Source organism: Motacilla alba, chromosome 6, assembly GCF_015832195.1.
Source record: "Motacilla alba alba isolate MOTALB_02 chromosome 6, Motacilla_alba_V1.0_pri, whole genome shotgun sequence".
Taxonomy (NCBI): domain Eukaryota; kingdom Metazoa; phylum Chordata; class Aves; order Passeriformes; family Motacillidae; genus Motacilla; species Motacilla alba.
This window is the reverse complement of record NC_052021.1, coordinates 16,879,585-16,898,661: the sequence shown is the minus strand read 5'-3', so window position 1 is coordinate 16,898,661 and position 19,077 is coordinate 16,879,585.

Below are 19,077 nucleotides of genomic sequence, written 5' to 3'. Positions count from 1 at the left end.
CTTTCTCCTGGCCAAGTTCCCAGTTTACACCTCTGTAAACAAAAGCAGAATCCATCACTCACATACATATTATTTTCCTTGATTATTCCCTACATGCAAAAAGCAGAAGAGGAATGTGTTTTCACATGTGAAAGAGAGAGGGAGTGAAGAAAAGAAGAGGGACTGAGAGAAAGGAAGAGAGAGAGGCTCTAAAACCTCATTTTCCCGGTAATTTACTCTTCTATTCAGTTGAGTCCTGCTGCTCGTAAGCCTATTCCTGTTACAATATTAGATATAAACAAGTAAACTGTGTAATGGATCACATTAAGCAGGCCCTGCATCTTGAGGCAGGATTTAATTTGCATGGCAGATTATCTTGTCTGCAGTAGGAGAGGCACCCTGGGGCACTGACTGCATTAATAGGATCTAGTTTCTTAAAATCCATTAAGTCAATTGAGTGGACCAGTCTATAATCTCATTTCAAATCCAGCGTGAAAATGCTTAAACACTGGCCCTATGACACCGACAGCAGAGAAGTGACTAAAGGGACACTGGAGACCACACTCTGCCATATTGCTTGCCTGCTGGGAGTAGGGAAAAGAAGAGAAAGGGGTAGGGCTCACTCTCTTCTAGCAAACTCTATTCAGAAAGATGCTGTCAGCAGGAGTGAGGTGAGTTGAGGAATCAGAAACTGTGAGAGGGAAGCCTAGACTTTCTCCCAAGTAATGACGGTGAGTTGTTAAACAGTGTCAATTGCCTGATGACGTTTTGGATGCCTTATTCCTCTGACACAGTCAGAAATATGAGCTTGTGAAGGGGGGGTGACATTACAGGGGTGTTCTACTATGAGTCACAGGAATAAAGATTTTCAAACTATCCAGAAAAATAGAACGAGTCTGAGAAATGTGGTGTTGCAGTTAAAATACAGGACTAGAATATGAGAGCATCAAAGCTGTGGAATCATAGGCTTGTGACCCCCTCTGCTCTGGATTGCCACCAGCAGGCAATGCTCTTGAACTCAGAAACATCTGCACAAGGTTATTCTTGGCCTATCTGATCTGAGTAAACTTTTGCCATTTGCTCCATGCCTGAAAAATAGATAAAGGCTCAATTTATATATACCCTGTCTACAAAGTCCTGTAGGTAATAACTCTTGGTTTGGATACATGTAAACTATTTAACATAAAGGGTCTCCAGTCTGAGACCTGGGTACCTCAACCACATTACGTTAACACTAACAACAAATAGCAACAATAGTAGTAGGGGACACACAAAGACAGATATATTGAAAACAGACAGAAACTTAAAAGGAAGAAAAAAGACATAATAATGTAACCTAAAACCCAAAAGAATAAGAAACATCCAGGACCAGATGGCATTTATGCAAACACTCCAAAAAAGTCAAAGTTCATAGAAGTTACTAACAAAACCATTCAATTTATCATTAAAAATAGCCGCTCTCCCATCAGGCTGGAGTGGAGCCAAAACTCTGCACTTCTTTTAAAAGAGGTGCTAAGGGCAATCATGGGAATTATAGACCTCAGTGAGCCTTACGCCAGTCCCAGGAAAAATAGCAGAGGAAATCATTAAAGACAGAGTTATAAAGCACCTGGCTGGGTGAGTGTAATGCGGTAAAGAAGCAGCTCAGCTTCTCCAAGCTGACTTTCTGACCTGCTAGTGTTCCTTGGAAATGTCAGCAGAAGAAGCAATGATAAGTAGGAGTCACCTAGCGATTAAGATTTAACAAAAAACACATTCAAAAATGTTAGGGCTCCACTCCTGCAAATACATGTAAGCCCTGAGGGTGGGATTTTATGGCACACCGCTGATTAAAAAAAACAAAACCGGAAGTTGTATTAGGTTCTTGTAAGAATCCCATTTCTCTGACTCCGGCAATGCCTCTAGAAGGCATCAAACTCGGGTTTTAGTGCCTAAGACAGGCCTTTCTCACACAAGCTACAGCTGAGCTGTGGCAAATGGCTCCAGCAACCTGCTGCGGTGCCTGGTTCCTGGGCCATGTGCAGAACCACATGTTCTGTATCTGCGGAGCATGTCAGACAACCATAGCAGGTATGTCCTCAATGCTGAAGCATGTCGGGAACAGGCCACTGCTAGAAGGGCTGCAGAAGTACTGTTCAAGGGCCCACTATTGAAGAGTGGCAGAACATTGCCCAGAATCATCCAAGCTGCTGTGTGTGAAGCCATGAGACTACAGGATACAAGAGGTCAGAGGGAAACTGATCAGGTTGTTAAGCAGTTAGGCAAAACAAAAATGGCATCTCTGAGGAATACCTGTTCTATAGCCAATAAATCACCCACTTTAAGTCTCACAGTTGTGTGGCTTTGTTCTGATGTATTTACAGTTTCTTGGACCTAGCTGATTTACACGTTTTCCCTTTTTATTCCTTCCCAGCTGGAGTCTCCCAGTTTGGCATGCCTGGCAGTACTTACACTGTTACAGGTCTCAGCACTAGTTCCTCCCCTACCAACACAGCTTCTCCTTCTTAGCTTTCAAATGCTGCCAGACTTGCTGCTCAAGACAATTGTGTCAGGGGAGCCCAAGGGACTGATATTAATCCAGAGGTGAACACCAGTCATTATGAGTCCAATATATTCTCCATTTCAAGAAATCTCTCAGCTCTGATTCCTAGACAACTATATAGCAGAGAGTTCACTATATATCCATTCTGTTCTTATTCCCTTCCTTAAATATTCTCTTTGTAGGGAGACAAGATCACATGGAAGTTGGATATTTGGTTAGTCAGGTGCACCAGATTTTTGTATTCTAAGCACTGGACTGTTGCACATAATTTTTCACAAAATTGTAGCAGCACAAGCACAGCTCCACTCTTTTCCTTCAGAGCCATGTACTCTGAGTGCCACCCTGCCCAGATGGACACAAACATTCACACAGCAGTTCTTGCTCAAACTCAACATTTTCTCAGCAGTCCTTACCCAAACTGCTGAACATAACCTCCAGGGTCATGACAGATAATGGCAGTTACACTCTCAACTCTAAACTTGCAGTAGGCAGTGCACAGGACCCCTGATGGGGTAGGTGCCTATGGACAAATATCCCTTTCACAGACAAGTCAGTGTAAGAAGGGGGAAGCACTTTTTCCTGGGGTGAGCAACTGCTATTTGCCCTGGAGAGATGCAGAAGGAAATTTTCAGCTCATAGGGTTTTATTGCTGGTTTGGGCCATTCCCTGCTCCCTCCCTCCCTACAGGAGGCTTGTGGCTTAAAGACACACACAACCAACACTGTCACCTTTTCTTAAAAATATACCATGACACTGGTGAACTGCAGCTTGCAGAGAAAACCACATCATGCTGTGTGCTCCCAATTGGTCACTCGATGTCCTGCATCATCACACACCAACACTATTTTTTCTTTGAAGGAAAGAGAGAACCATCAGCTGTTTGCAAACCACAGCATCATCTACCTCTCCCACACAAACCACAGATCAAAGGTCTCCACTTTCTAAACCACAGGGGGTCCCAGGGGCTCCAAGGAGCAGATGTCTAGCATTATACTTTCTGCTAGACACCAAGACTGTGCAGCCTCTGCAATACATGGTAGAAGGGAAAACACTTCCTATTAGATACCCCACATACATATCCAAAAGATACAAAAACACGCAATCACTCATTTCTGCCTGTAGGAGACACAGCAAAAACTGAGAAGAGAAGGTGAAGATCGTTACACAGCTCCAATGTGGAGCACTGGCTCATAAATTTGGTACAAACACCACAACAAGGAGGAGAAATGGGCTTCTGTACCTTGAAATTACAGCAGGATACACCAGGAATCAATTTGACACCTACCCTTCTGCTCTTCAGCTTCCATGTTACAATGAAGCAGCTCAGCTCTATCTTGAACATACATGAAAGATTGAATATGTACCCTTCCTGAAGCCATTGGTATCTGCTCAAGCCTGACAAGATATTGAAACAACAATTCCAAGAAGCACAAACTACCCCATTCATCTCCCTGAGTGGCTCACTTGCCTCCTGATGACAATCTGCTAAATATCTTCACTTAATTAGTCCGCTGTTCTTTGAAGCAAGTAAAAATGCAATGTGACGATTGTGCTAGGACTATCTTTATATAAGCTGCTCAAAAGAGACAGTTCATTTTGCTGAAAAGACCTGGCAGTTTTGCGGGATGTCTCAACTTATCTTTCCCTCATCAAGAATGACTCAGATTCAACAGGCCCAAAAAAACAGCAAGAGAGACAAACCAAAGGAAATTACAAGGTTCTTCAAGGTGCCCTCCAAAGCCCACACTGTGGCTCAGTGGATGCTGTGGGCTTCTGCTGTGCTTCAGAAAAGGGTCTGCCAGCCTTTGGCTGGGAGAAAGGTCATGAAGTGCACTTATGTAAGGATGTGGGGGAAACACACAGTTTTAGGAAACTAATATGAACATTAGCAAGGTCTCTGGTTGGAAGAATTGAGGAAGAGAAATTAAAGCAAGGCCAGTCTCTCTTGTCAATTTAAGTGTGTGTGTGTGTGTATGTATATGTATGTATATATATATATTCTATGTATATGTATATATAAATATATATATATATAAACAGAAAGAATTAAAATGCAGACTAAGCACAAGAATTTAAAAATCTTTGAAAAGAAGTCAAATATGTCACAACAACTTTATCCAGGAGTGGGAATATGGTACAAGTGTGTATGCAGTAAAGAATGTGAGAACAGACAGTAGGATCTGGCATCCATGGTGGGAGCTTTATTTAACATGAAAAGAAAGATGTGTTTCCATGAGCCTCACCAAGTCAGAGATGAAAGAAGAGCTTCTATCCCATAACAAATTCAATAATTTTTCTTATCAAATATGCTGAGCCAAGACATATTCCCCTACTGGGAAAAACTAGGACCTGCCATCTCCTGGAGTGTCAGTGTACATGGGGTGAGCTGCAGACAAATCATTAAAACCTGACTAGGGTGTATCTGCTGAAGACTAATGACTGAATGATCAGAAATCCAATCTTGTCTTTGGCAGCCCTCTCTACTGCCAAAAAACTGATATGAAAGCTGAAGAATGGCCAGCCTCATCCTTTGGTAGGTCCACAGAATTTAACTACCTTATCAGAAATGGCTTTTGTCCAACATGTCTGTGACAGTCAAAAGTAGGCATGGTCCACAATAAACTTTGGCTTAAACACTGAATGAAGATCATCTAAAGTGCCTGCAACTAAAATTAAACAAGAAGACTGTCAGCTTCAGTGAGTGCAAAAAAAATACCTCCGCCAGAAGGAGAAAGGAAAAGTGTTAGGAAAAGTCATTTGCGAGTCATCCTTCAAGTTCTTAGTCTAACCACAGCATTGGTTCTTTCCAAATCTATGCTACTGCATCAGTAACAGAGTTGCTTGCTTCCATGTACACATTTCTTTGCATCCTATCACACATGGTACAGCCTCCATATTCTCCCAAGCATACGGAAAACTAGCTTTACATAGTGGATATTTTATTTTAAAGAGACAGTTTGGCTTGAACCTTCTCTTTCTATGCAGCATGGCCTGAAAGGATAGTATAAAAGCAACTTAGAGATTGGTTTTATTTGCTTTGTTATGCAGGCAGTTTTGCATGTACTAACCTCTTTACATACTCCCAAGCTCAAGCAGTGGAGTCTAAGAGAACATGCTGCTGTAGACTGAGAGGCGCTGATCCAAGAGTAGCAGCTCTTCTGGGTCTGCATCTAGGAAAGGCAAAGGGCCCATTTGCACCAAGGGATCCAGGCACCAGGCTATAAACTGAGAAAAAGGAAAGCAAACATTTCTTAGCAGCTGGTGAGAACCCCACTTATTCCTTCCCCTAGGAGCTGTGTTGACATATCCTATTCTATGTTCTCTACAGCACACACATGGAAGTTTGAAGTCTTTACTCTTCCCTGCTGTCAGACTTATAGACCCTGGAGGTCACAGCATCACAGGAAAAAGGACTCTCAATATGTGGCAAGGCAGCAGCTGAAGGTGGTTAAGCTGTTAGTCTTCTCAGTGCTGCAGTAATTTCCCAACCGATTTCTGAACTCCAGAAGAAATGACAAGGATGGAGAGGAGGAGGGGAATTAGAGGAAACAACGACTTCATCATTCAACAAGAGTTTGTGAGAAAGCAGGTTATGTTGGGGGACCACCAAACGCGACATCTTTCATTGCCCCACCTCCCACAATGCAAAGGTGCAGTGTTACCTCTTCTCCCACCCCCCATCTCATCTACCCCAGACAAAGTATTCCCAAGCTCACCATATAATGTAGTTTTTCATGGCATGCCTGCTTATCAGGCCTCTGAAACTATGTGAGACATGCATGCAGACAATGGGCCTGTCTCTCAGCCACGGAGGGCTCTGAAGGGATCCCTTTCAGCGCTCACAGATTGCTCTGTGTTCCCTTAATTGACAGACCCGGCCAAGTCTGACAGCAGCGGCGTGCAGCTGGTGCAGGCTGCTCTGTCTCAGGTAGGCCACCTTTCAGCAGGGAAATTGCTTTTGATTGGCTTTATTGGAAGTAGCTTCTCCTATTCTGCTGGCAAAATACTCTTGTATTTAATGGCTGACAATTTAGGACCAAATAGTCTTTCCCAGAAGGTTACTTCTTTTCCCCATAGGCATAAATAAGCTGTCTGGAACAGGACTGGACCTCAGCCATAAGGTACAACCTTATTTGATCAGAACTGCTAAGGCTCTGAGATTTTCTGGAGCTTAGTTTCTTTTATCTCTCAAATCTCCAAGATTTGGCTGTGGCCTGAAGAAATTAAGATCCCAAAGCAAGATCAGAAGAGCTGACAAATACTAAGAGGAAGTCCTTGACTTTAGTGCATGCTCTAGACCTCCTGGGAGTCTATGCTGCCACTTTCAAGAAGGCTTGCAGGAGCTGGTCTCTACCTTTTCTTAGTAGCTGCTGAAGGATAGACATGAAGTTCCACTCAGACTATTTTTCAGCCTTGAATATCTGTGACATCAATTATTTACAAATAGTCATCAGCATGCAAATGAGCGTTTCTTGGTGGGGGGGGAAATAAATTTTAAAAAGAGAGTGATGAAACTGGTATGCTCTCCTGTAAGTTGTTAGCCTGAATCTGGCCATCCTCTCCTTCACTCTCTGGTATGCTAGATGAGGCTGTACAGACTAAGCCCATGCTTCATGGGCTGCCAAATGCAGCCCTAGTTCTTTTCTGCATTAAGGGAGAACTGAATTAAGCTTCAGCTTTATCAGAATAAAGTGTAAAAATAATCTCCAATGCCTTCCACAGCTTTTCTTTTCCAAAGTTCTGTTGGCCTTAACATTTTCTTATTATTATTTCTATTTTTTTATATATTTGCACTCAGCTTTCCATGGCATTTTATTATAGCACTTCTGATAGGCTTTGCTTAACAACAGATAGAATCAGGTTCAATCTTTAGGGATCATTAGTAAAGATCACTTTGAGAACCCACTCATAAACCTGGGAAAATTAAAACTAAACTACTTTGGCACTCAATGAGCTATGCTTCTCCAGAAATGATTACTTCAATGACGTAACCAACCAGTTCTTCAGTGAAAGGAGAAAAGAAAGAGAAATTGAAAGAAAAAATATGAGTTCAAATAATTACCAACTGCACCTTTCTTATAGTACAGCAAGAAGAATCTAAAGCTGTCCTCTCAGATTGCCTGGTGCAGAACAGCTGGGACAAGTGAGCAGCTTTCTACTCCCTGCAGTAACATACAATCTAGCTTGTCTGTGCCAAGTCCATTCCTGTTCTTCTGGGCTCCATCCTTCCATCTCCTTCTAGGAAACACTTTTTCTCTTCAGGTATCAAACTACTAGAAATGGGATCTCTCAGTTCCTGCCTGTTCAAGAGGTGGAGGGGCTTCAGAGGAAGGTACTGGTGCTGTTGCTGTAGACTCCTTGCTTAAGACTAATTTCCCACTTCTCCAGCTGTGCCTCAGCTGAAGCCTCTATAGGAAGTAAGCACAGGTGAGGACTGAGGGGACTGACACCCACCATCAAATGCCATGACTGTAGATTTATTAGCCTCACCCTGTCCAGTTCTTAGCTTGAACACCAAAGCAAAAGGGAAGCTTGTTATGTGATCAAAGCACTGAGCCAGATGTGGGGGAATCTGCATTCTCTTTTAATAGTACCATAAGATGCCCTATTTTTTCTGTTTTTTTCAAAAATTCCCGACATTTCCCTGAGAAGTACAGACCACATTTTTTAAAGGACTTAAAGTTTCTGGTGCTGCTTCTCAGCTATGTAGGTTATTTCAAAATAGTAGTGTTTAATCCTTTGTCTGTTATTGATACAGAGAGAACAGAAATCTCTAGCAAAAGGTCCAGAGATTAACTCTAAGAAATATCACTGTGTTGTGCAAATCATCATCACAAATGGTTCCTATAAACATCACATATCAACACCTCATACTATAGGATCTGGGCATTTTCTATGTGACACCAGTGAAATCCTTCTCTCTCTTCTGCATACATCTCTGTAGGAGATATTGCTTCCTATTGCTTGCTGATTTGTATTATGCTGGTCTGTAGTTTCCCGTGTTTAATGTTACGTGTTTGCTTGAACAGAAGGAGATGTAAAATCACAGAGAGATATTTTTCACGGAAGACTGTATTGTAGGATTTCCTAAAGATGCTCAGAACGTTAATTTGTTTGCTTCCTGAAGTCTGTTCTCCTTTTCAAGGAAAGATCTGCTGCATTCCCACCTCTATCATGTTATGTTCCTAAAAGCTGCAATATACTAGTCGCCAGCTGAAAAATCTGACCTTTAAAGTAGATAAGTCTTATACCTTAGGAACAGATCACTATGACTGAGATCCTCTTGTCTGAAGACAGTGTCAATTAGACACTGACAGGGCAGGCTACAGGCTCTACTGCACACTGTAGAAGCACAGGCAAATGGTAGGGTTTCCACCCTAACCTCCAGGGAATTCAGCTCTGTGTACACTACATGATACAGGAGGACACAGAGTTTCTGCAAGGCGTAAACTGTTGAGTCTGATTTTCCATTTTTTTCAAACACAGAAGAATTTAGACTTTTTGTTAGGTGGACTGACATGCAGTGGACTAGGACAGACAACACAGATATACCTACACTATCACAGACATTATCCTGATACCTAACTTCACCCCTTTGGCAACCATAGGCTTATATTTTGATTTACAGGTTAGTGATCTTTTCCACAGTTTCTAACTCTTTCAGTACATGACAACACATGCAGTCCAACTAAAGCCCCTTCTCTAGGGCTATTGAGAGAAACTGAAAAAGAGAGGCCAGAGAAGCACTGAGAAAGACACAACAGTGGCACAAATTCCCATTGAAGAGGGATCAGTCTGCAAGGCTTTTTTGCTCCATGTGAAAGCTCTTCACTGAGGAAGTCTTCAAGCCAAAGGGGAGAGGCCCAGATGGAGGGAAGAGTAAGAGACCCTGAGGGCAGCCAGAAAAAAACAGTTTCTGACACCTGGATAAATAGAAAACACTGTTGTTCCTGGTGCTGCCTGGGTTAGGGAGGTGACCAACACTAGGGGTCTGAAAGGCATTCAAGTTTCTGTACTGGCAAGTTCAACATTGTCATCATGACCACTCCAATGGGAGTCTGGAGTAACTATTCAAGTTACTATGACATCTCAGGCTCACAGCCTGATGTAAGGTTTTGCTAAGCTCCCAGTGCTGGCTAGCCCAGACAGGGGCATGAGGGCCAGGGGACATGGCTCATGAGCAGAGGCTCCAGGCCTCTCCCAGTCGCTGGGAGCAGAGAGAGGCTATGAAGGAACACAGGGGGTGGCAGGGAAGAAAGATGTTACAGGGTTACATGTAATGACTGCCATGGGGACAAGCACATAGTCAGGGCTCACAAGCAACCCCTACGAGGTAACGTCAGTCATTTTCACTGGTGGGGGAGGCAAGGAAGAGAAGCAGGGGAGTAGCTCAGCTGCAGCAAAGCCACACAAAGTTGGTCTGTTCAGCCGCCTTTGTGGCACTGTTGTATTTATTGAAGGCAGCAGCAGTTTGTTCTGTCCTTTCAGTTACTGTACGGGACCCGATCAGGGTGCAGATGGGACTACAAAGCAGCCCTTGTTGTCAGTAATGTGACTCACATGTCAGGCTCTTATTTGCTGTCAGTGGCTTTATTAAAGTCTACAGTTTCAGACCCTAGACCCTTGCCTATTGTATCCGCTGGCCCCAGAGATTCTCTTAGGGAGCGCTCACAATTACCAACTCTCTCACAAGAGCACACAAACACACTGAGCTGGCAGAGCAACTGCGCACTCGGGGCTGCTGCCCAGGCTAAAGCCAAGCTGGGGCACTTTTTATCTTTGAAGCTAACACATGTACAGAAATGGACAGAACAGAGAAGAGGCCGTGCCTGGCACAGGATCTCTCCATCTAAGATCATCTGGTACTATGAGCATTTCACTTACATACATTTATTTATATGTTCTGCACTTAGAAATATACTAATACTTGCACTCATGCTCACATATGCATTCATGGCTATGCTCTCCCTATGTTCACGTACACATTCACATCTGTGTTTCACTCACATGTTTGTGCAATCACACTTGGGTGCCAATATCAATACACAGATGGGCTGAACCTTTGCACAAAGCACACCACACATTTATCAAGTCCCCCACAGGTACTCACAGCCTCAGTGTCACACAGGCAGGCACACTTACTCTCACCACTGCATTCTCACACTCAGAGATTGTAGTTTCACACACAACCCACAGATCATAGTCTCACCCTGATGTATACATTCTCACAGACTCTGTGTGCACTAGTGTGGCTGCACAGTCACTGCTACATGCAAATGAGAATTTCCACAAAGGCACTCACATCCCTTCACTTTGAGTAGGACAAAATTCCAGTATCAGAAAATCAGCTGAAGTTAAAGGCTTATTTCCTAGGCAGGTATTCCTGTGAAGACTCAAGCTCTTTCCTCTATATAAACGTAGAACAACTTCTCCGACTTTACTATGCACTAGTGTTGCTGAGCTTAGAATTCTCACTTCCTTCCGACACAAAGTTATCCTTCAATGTCATGGTTGTTCTTTACCACCAAAGGGTTCCCTTTCTCTAGAAAGCAGGATACTTGCTACCAGCCCTGCTGCAGTGCACAAAGTCTGTCCCCTTGAATCAGCTAGCTACAGAAGAAATCAAGAAACAGACTATCAAGATTATTAAAAACTGTTAGAGTAAGAATGGAATAAAAAAAAATGATACAAGCAGCCAAGAAAAGACCTTTTATAAATAGAAAAACACAGTAAACCAGGAGTTTGTGACTAAAACCACAAAAGTTGAGAATAAGAATGCAAATGCTATGATAGCAAAGGAGGACTGGCTTGAACATCCCGTGGTGTCAGTGAGAGTCTTTGCACAGACTTCTCTATTGGATTGGACACCGTGTCTCACTGTTTCTTTTCAAGAATCACTTCAACAACAACAAAATAATCACCACAGATACACATACAATGCACTCCAAGCCAGAAAAGTCATATAAACCTGAGCTTATTCTGATTTCTTTTCAAAAAGAGCTTAAATCTATACATAGCTGTAAGAGCAAGCTAATTTCAATGAGAACCAATTCCATGATTCCCTGCATAAACCCCTATATTATAAAATGACCATGAAATAAATACATTTTTCTCCAGGTCACAGAACTGTCCTACTGAGTCCTCTTTGAGTACTTAAGCATAAACCCAGCCTCCATTCTACACAAGCTTCAATTTCACATAACCATGACAAAACTTGTGAGCTCTGATCTGCAATGGCAAACCTGACCATCTGTGGGCTTTATGGATCTTGGACACCACACAAGGATGGTGATGTTGGAGCATTGGATTCTTCACACTCCAGCACAAACCACGATAGCCAGCCACTTAAACAGCTCTGAATTATTCAGTAGGCTTTGGTACTTTTTATTGCCTGCTGTTAAAATTCTGTGTTGCTTGTGTAGTGGTGCATGCTGATACATATAGCTGTCCCAAAGAGAGGTGAATCTGAATGATCGGGTGATGTCAGGAATGCTTTAGATTTGAACCATAGAATATGCTGAGCTGGAAGCAACCCACAAGGATCATCAAGTCCAACTATTAGCCCTGCACAGGACACTCCTAAGAGTCACACCATGTGCCTGAAAGCATTGTCTACACTTCTTGAACTCCATCTGACTGGTGTTGCCACCACTTCCCTGGGGAGCCTGTTCTAGTGCCTGACCACCCTCTGGGTAAAAAAACCTTTTCCTGATATTCAGCCTAAATCTCCCCTGATTCATCTTTGTGCTGTTTCCTTGAGTCCTGTCACTGGTCACGAGAGTGCAAAGATCAATACCTGCCCTCCGCTTCCTCTCATGAGAATGTTGGAGACTACAATGAGGTCTCTCCTCAATCTCCTCTTCTCCAGGCTGGTTAAGCCATGTGACCACAACTGTTCCTCATACATCTTCCCTTACAGACCCTTCAGTATTCTCATGGCCCTCCTTTGGACACTCTAGTGGCTCAATGGCTTTTTTCTATTGTTGTGCCCAGAACTGCCCCAGCACTCAAGGTGAGGTGGCCCCAGAGCAGAGCGGGACAATCCCCTCTCTTGCCCAACTGGCCATGCTGTGCCTGATGCTCCCCAGGACAGGCTTGACCCCTCCTGGCTGCCAGGGCACTGCTGGCTCACGTTCAGCTTGCCATTGACCAGGACCCCCAGGTCAGTTTTCAGAGAGCTGCTCTCCAGCCTGTGCACACAACCAGGATTGCACTGCTGTAGGTGCAGAATCTGGCACTTGCTCTTGTTACACTTCATTGATTGGTGATTGCCCCAGTTAGTGACTATCAAGGTCTCTCTGCCCTCAAGCGAGTCGATGGTTCCTCCCAATTTAGTGTTAGCAAACTTACTAAGTATTCCTTCAAGTCCTGTGTCCAACTTGTAGATGAAGATCTCAGGCACAGGGCCTGAAATGGAGCCATGTGGAACTCCAGCAGTGACAGGTCACCAGCCTAATGTCACCCCATTAGCTATAACTCTGTGCCCAACCTATTACATAAAATGATTTTTCAGCTGTATGCTGGACATTTTGTCCAGAAGGATACTTAAAATTTGCCCATTAACTCTGCAATTGTCATTATTGTTTCAACTTTCATCTCATAAGAGAAATCCCTTTACTGCAGAAGTCACATGGGGTATTTCAAACCAAAATACCCTGTATTTACAACTCTGGAAATAGATATGAAGAAAACAAGTCCAGAACAACACGTATATTGATTAGTAAGGTCTCTGGATCCACACAGATTTATTTCTGCAATTTATTTTATATGTCCAGGCAATTATTTTGAAATCAAACTAAACACATTAAAAAAATAGTTTTAGGATTGGAGGCAATAAATATATACCAGGGACTTGATTTTTCAGAAAAGATCTGCTTCCTAAAGAATCTAAGTCTGAGTTTCTAAACAATACAAATCTTGTTCCAGAAATAAAACCTGAAGTAGGAAATACAGAAAAAATAGAACTTTTACCAAAATACAAGATGAACAACTTTTGGGTGCTACAAGCCTATTTTTGCTATTTATCATCATGTGGAGTGAACCACACATGACATTATTATAAAACACCAGGATACTTTAAATCATCTAAATAAAGAAATGCACCTATATAGTTGACTCATATATTTGTACTTATTTGCTTTTGTTCTGACAATACAAAGGCTGGTATTTGTGTTTCTTTCTGGAATTCTGCATACTTCAGAACAGCCCCACTTGTCACAGGGAAAGCTGTATGGGAGCAAGTCTGGACTAGTAGGAATGGCTCTGTTTGCGTGACGGCATTAAGGAAAGTGCTTGTAAATGAAAAATGTTTGTAACAGGAGACCAAGGCTGGCAATAAGTGCAAAATATCAATTAAAGTAATGCAGTGCAGTTGCACTTTTTCTATTAGAGGGTTTCAATATTCTTTGCAAATTATTATTGTTCTGCATTTGTTGCATGTGATGGTAGCCCCAGTGAACTTGATCAGTATCTCCTCAAACTGGGCATAACAGCAATGCTTCCCCTACACTCTATGTCCCAGAGGCTATAATCTGATCATGCTGGAAAGCCACTTAAAAACTGTAGTTTATTTAAACTTAGTAGATCCTGAGATGCTGCACATTTACTCCCTTACTAGCATGCTTTTATCCCCAGTTAAATAATTTGATTACGTGCTTCTTTGGAAGGGCCTTTTAAGATCACTTCAACGCTGCTTAGTTGACTTTCATAGTAGTTTGGTTGCAATTTCAAGACCTTGACTATGCAGATTTTATTCAAGTAATACTAAGTTATAAGAGAAGCTAAAAACAGAATGTGAAGGCAGAGTCTCTAGATGACCCAAGACATAGATACATCTATGCAGTCCACATAACCACTAGGTTTCATAACCATCATGTCTCTGACCTGGAAACTTGCTGCTCCTTTCTGCTATGCTACTGCACAGCTGACCTTCCCAGCCTGCCTGTTAGTAGAGCTGCCCTCCTTCCTACCTCTCCACTGCTTTTTCTTTAACACAGCAATCAGAAGGTGCTTGTGTTCCCTCTCAAGAACTTTCACTGGTACCTGTACTCAATATCTCATATTTTAGGCAAGAAAAGAGAGCCCCACATCTTAACCAACTCTATTCCCACACCCACTGTTAATTTCTGGATCTCCAAATCTGTGTCCTTGTGCCCCTCACAGGTTTTATGACGGAATGGAGTAATCCTTGTAAATGTCCCTTGTAAATGTCCCTTGCTTGTTTCATTGGTCTTCATCAAAAGCCCGTCAACAAAATCCTTTATAATGACATTTTCAAAAAAAGCTTTGTCCCATTTGTTTATGCTGCTGCTGCTACTGCTGCCTCAGACAATCTCCATACATTCCCTAAGCCATCTCTAATTCTCATTCCCTGTTGCCTTTTATCTTACAGTTCCTCTCTCAATCTATAGAGCAAAGACTGCCTTTTCTTCTCTGTTTTCAGCAGCTATTCAAGCAAAACACCAAGAGCTTAGGGAATCACCTTAGAAATAAGGATCTTACCATTGGTTTCTGACTCTCTTCTTTTACTTGGTAACCTTTGCCTTTGCTTCCTTCTCTCATAATGGGTCTGCTTACCTCCACAAGCATTTGTCACACATGCAAAGTATTACAAATTAAAGATCAGGTCCCACAGGTCTGATCCAGTTTACACTCAAGCAAAATACCCGCCTGCATCAGAGAACACCCCAGTGTGTGATTTAGCCCCAACAATTACACTCAGATTATTACTCTAGAGAATCAAGTTGCTTATTTGGATTCTTGTACCTCCACTATCACCATGCAGACAAAGCAGACCAGCAGACTACAGATGTTGGTGTACTTCAAAGCCCCTTGGGGTAACTATCTGAGCATCTCTGATGGTAAATGAGCAAAACACTAAAGGTCATCAGCCAGTTACAACCTCTACTAAAAAGCTCCCTCCATCTTCAAACTCAGGAATTAAAATTTCCAAGACTCAACACTGGCAGCTGACAAAACATCCTCAGCATGGCATTCTATCAGCTGCATTAAATTGTGTTTGTGGAAGTGCAGGAACTGCAGGATATTGAAGTGACTGGGAAAATGTAACAGCATTTCCCTTAATTCAGGCACATGGCCCAATCCTGTAGATATTTCGCCTTAAGGGTTTTTATCAACTGACATGGCTTAGAACTGTGCTGGCTCTCTCTTCAACTTTCTATCTGCTGGCCCTGCTTGCTAGATAAATAGCTATGCTCATATAGAAAAACCTGCACTAATAAAAACATAGACAGCCAGAAATCTGCTGCCAACAAGCAAAATATCCTATATTTCACTGCTCTGCCATGGGAGAGTCATATCTCACTGAACAAATATTCATTCCTAAACACTGTGCTAATGCATAAAAGAGTCTCCAACATATCTTGGAAAATTTATGGAAAAACAAGGCAGTCTAAGCTTCAGATTCTCTGGGCTTTGTTTTGCCTCTCCTCTTTCTTCCCCATACACTTGAGACCATTTGAAGAGAAGATCATTTTAGATTTTTCCATATGCTTTTGTTCTTTAACTCTTCCCCCTCTATAAATAGGCCAAGTGGATTAGTGCATTGGCCCGGGATTTTTGTTGTCATTGGGGAGTTTTGCTGTTATTGTTTTGTTGGGGTTTTTTTTATTTGTTTGTTTTGTTGGTTTGGGGTTTTTTTTAGCCAAGTGGAAGCAGAAGCACTGGCTTCTCTGGTGTCAATTATAATGATTTGACCATGTCAGGATCTTCTGTCTTAGCTTGCTAGAGTTCTAAAGCACGAAATCATCTTTTGTTTGTTCTGCATTCATTTGTTGTCTGGCATAGGAATGCCTTCATAGGTAATATAGATCTTTGGCAATACAATCCAGCAATACAAATATATACTAGCAAGTGAGGCTTGCAGCAGTAAATGTGTGGGTTCCCTGATTTAAGTCAGCAAATCAGAACTAAGTTATTTGTCTACAAGTCACACTTGGACTTAAAGCTCTCTGGGACTGTATTTTGTGACTGCCAGGCCCTTAGGCACAAGTACATCCCCAGTATAAATGAAGACTTGGAAACAATTCAACTTGTGGATTGTCAAGAATCTCTGAAATAAAGAAAGAAGCCATACCCTTACATAATTTTTATAGCTTGGGGCAAGCAAAAACTTTTTCTCTAAAACCATCACGTTGCAAGGCAACTATCTTCCTAAATTCCCTTCCTGATCTATAACAAATGGGGGATTCTTGCCTTCTTGCTCACAAAAACATTTGTGTAGTGCTATTGCAAACTCTAAAGCAAGTTCCACCTTCTAGGCCAGCAGAAGCTACATTTCTTAAGAAGAGTCTCACAGTATTTACTGACAACACAGGATTTTCATTTGCTCTCATAATTCGGATGACTGTGTGCTTTGAGATCCTTCAGAATGAGAAGCACGACTGGTAATGTAATTAGTTATTATATGACAGCATTTTTGAAAAGGTACTGACTCAAACATTGCTTGTTTTGGCTTCACTATCTGGAAAGCATGAGCAAAGAAAACAAGTAAAACTTCTCTTAAAAAGCAAATATCACTATTCTGTCACTTTCAAAACTCAAATTCCTGGCTGTGTAGAGCTTTGGTCGGTGTCATTATAATAAATAAAAAAGTATGAACAGGGTTGCCTGGTATCTAAGGGAAAAGAAGAAATATTACACTGCCAGGAGTGGAAAAGAACACACACTGCTTACCTGTACCTGCCTCAGCTCCTCACTGGGGCCCTACAGACCTTGAACTCTCACCTGAACATGGCAGTCAGGGACAGCGGTGTAACACAGCTTCTCTGAAATGCAAGCTCAGCTCACCTCAGCCTCTGTATGCAGCTGACATTTATATACTTTGGGCAACATTTAGAAGGTTGATTCTAGCTTCATTAGCCGTGTGCATAGTAAATAGGATAGAGACCAATCTTGGACACATTAAATGTAATATCAAAAATCACTGGGAACGAATAAAAAAGTTTGTTTTCATGATTCAAGTTTCCTAGTTGGAGTTAAAGATGAAAACCAAGTTCTCTTCCAGTCCCAAATGTAATTCCATGAGAAACACGTTTCACATCAACAAACGCTAATAGAAAACGTTCCCCACTGCTCACATGAAACTGTTATGCAGATGAAACATGTTTCCTGCCAGTAACAATGAGTTACCTGCAGTTAAAACAGCAGCTAATCAGCTTTACTCACCATTAACGTGAAATGAACATGATGCTAAGTCTACAAAATGTTGGCTCAAAGCAGCCCTGGTGGTAAGTTGGCTATACCAAGTGAGATGTCCTTACCACGTTCTCTAAGCTCTGCATAAGCACAAGTCTTTAAGACTGCTTTGTTACACAAAGACATCACCGTTGGAAGATGCTTATTCATAGTATCAGGTAGGAAGAGAATTATCTGTGGTTTTCACTTGCTCTCCAACTTAAAAATGCATGTTATTTTATTTTACCTTCAAGCAACACCAGCTGCTCACATGACTGCCCTATCCAGAACATGCTGGTCACCAACAGCCTCTCTCACTCAATCCTGACTGCCTACTTGAAAACAAAGTGAAAGTCACTCGACTCCCCAAAAGTTAACAAACAAATTAATGTCCAGTTCAGTTTCTTAACTCAGAATTGTAATCCAAAATTAATGTACATCAGGTGGCATTTTTCCTAGAAAGATGACATTTAATCACACACATTCACATAAAAGGCATCCTCTGTAAAATCTAACTCCAGTGCCCCAAGTTCCTTCCTATGGCCGTTCATGTCACAAATGTAATTAGCAGCACTGGAACAGGTCAGGATCCAAAAAGCCAATAGTACTATACTCAATATTGAATTAAAAATAGGCAGACGTGCAGCTGTTCCTCCAAGCACCACGACTCCCACCACGTTCTCCAGCTGTTATTCCCATGTGCCAATTCACACCCTCTGGCCAGAATAAAGCATATACAAGAGAGGCACAGGGTATGGCCAACAGCACTTACTGTTTATAGACCACTCTTGGTTTTTACTCAGCAACTCTCTATACACATTTTATAAAAGCACAAGGATCCTTTAAGCCACAAACAGGCATTAGGTACTTTCTCTTGCAAAGAGCTGTATGTACCAGACCAGAACTATCAGCTAGCATAAATCAACCTCAGCTCCCCTTGAATACATAGAAATCAAATTATTTATTTCTTCGCCACTGAAGGTGTGAAATCACTTATTTTTGGAAAACAGAATTTTCAGTTCTCTATAGCCAAATCACTGAATACACAGATTATCCATACTAGAGCACTCTAGTGCCAACAGACTCAAATGTCTTATTCCTGATCTTGAAGAAAGAAAAAATGTTTGGTCTGTGGTAAAGACTGGTGGTTTATTGTTAGGAACAAAATTAAAGATATAGACAGAGAGCTGGATATTTGCTGAATTCTGCAGAAGCAAATAAGGCTAGAACAAGTAGATTCAAGTCTGATGACAATGAGAGTAGAGTGTAAAATGCGTGTAGGTTGGGATTTGAGTTATGCTTGGGGACAGCAGGATCTGTAAAAAACCAAATTTACTACTGACCCCTGTCAGACCTGTAGA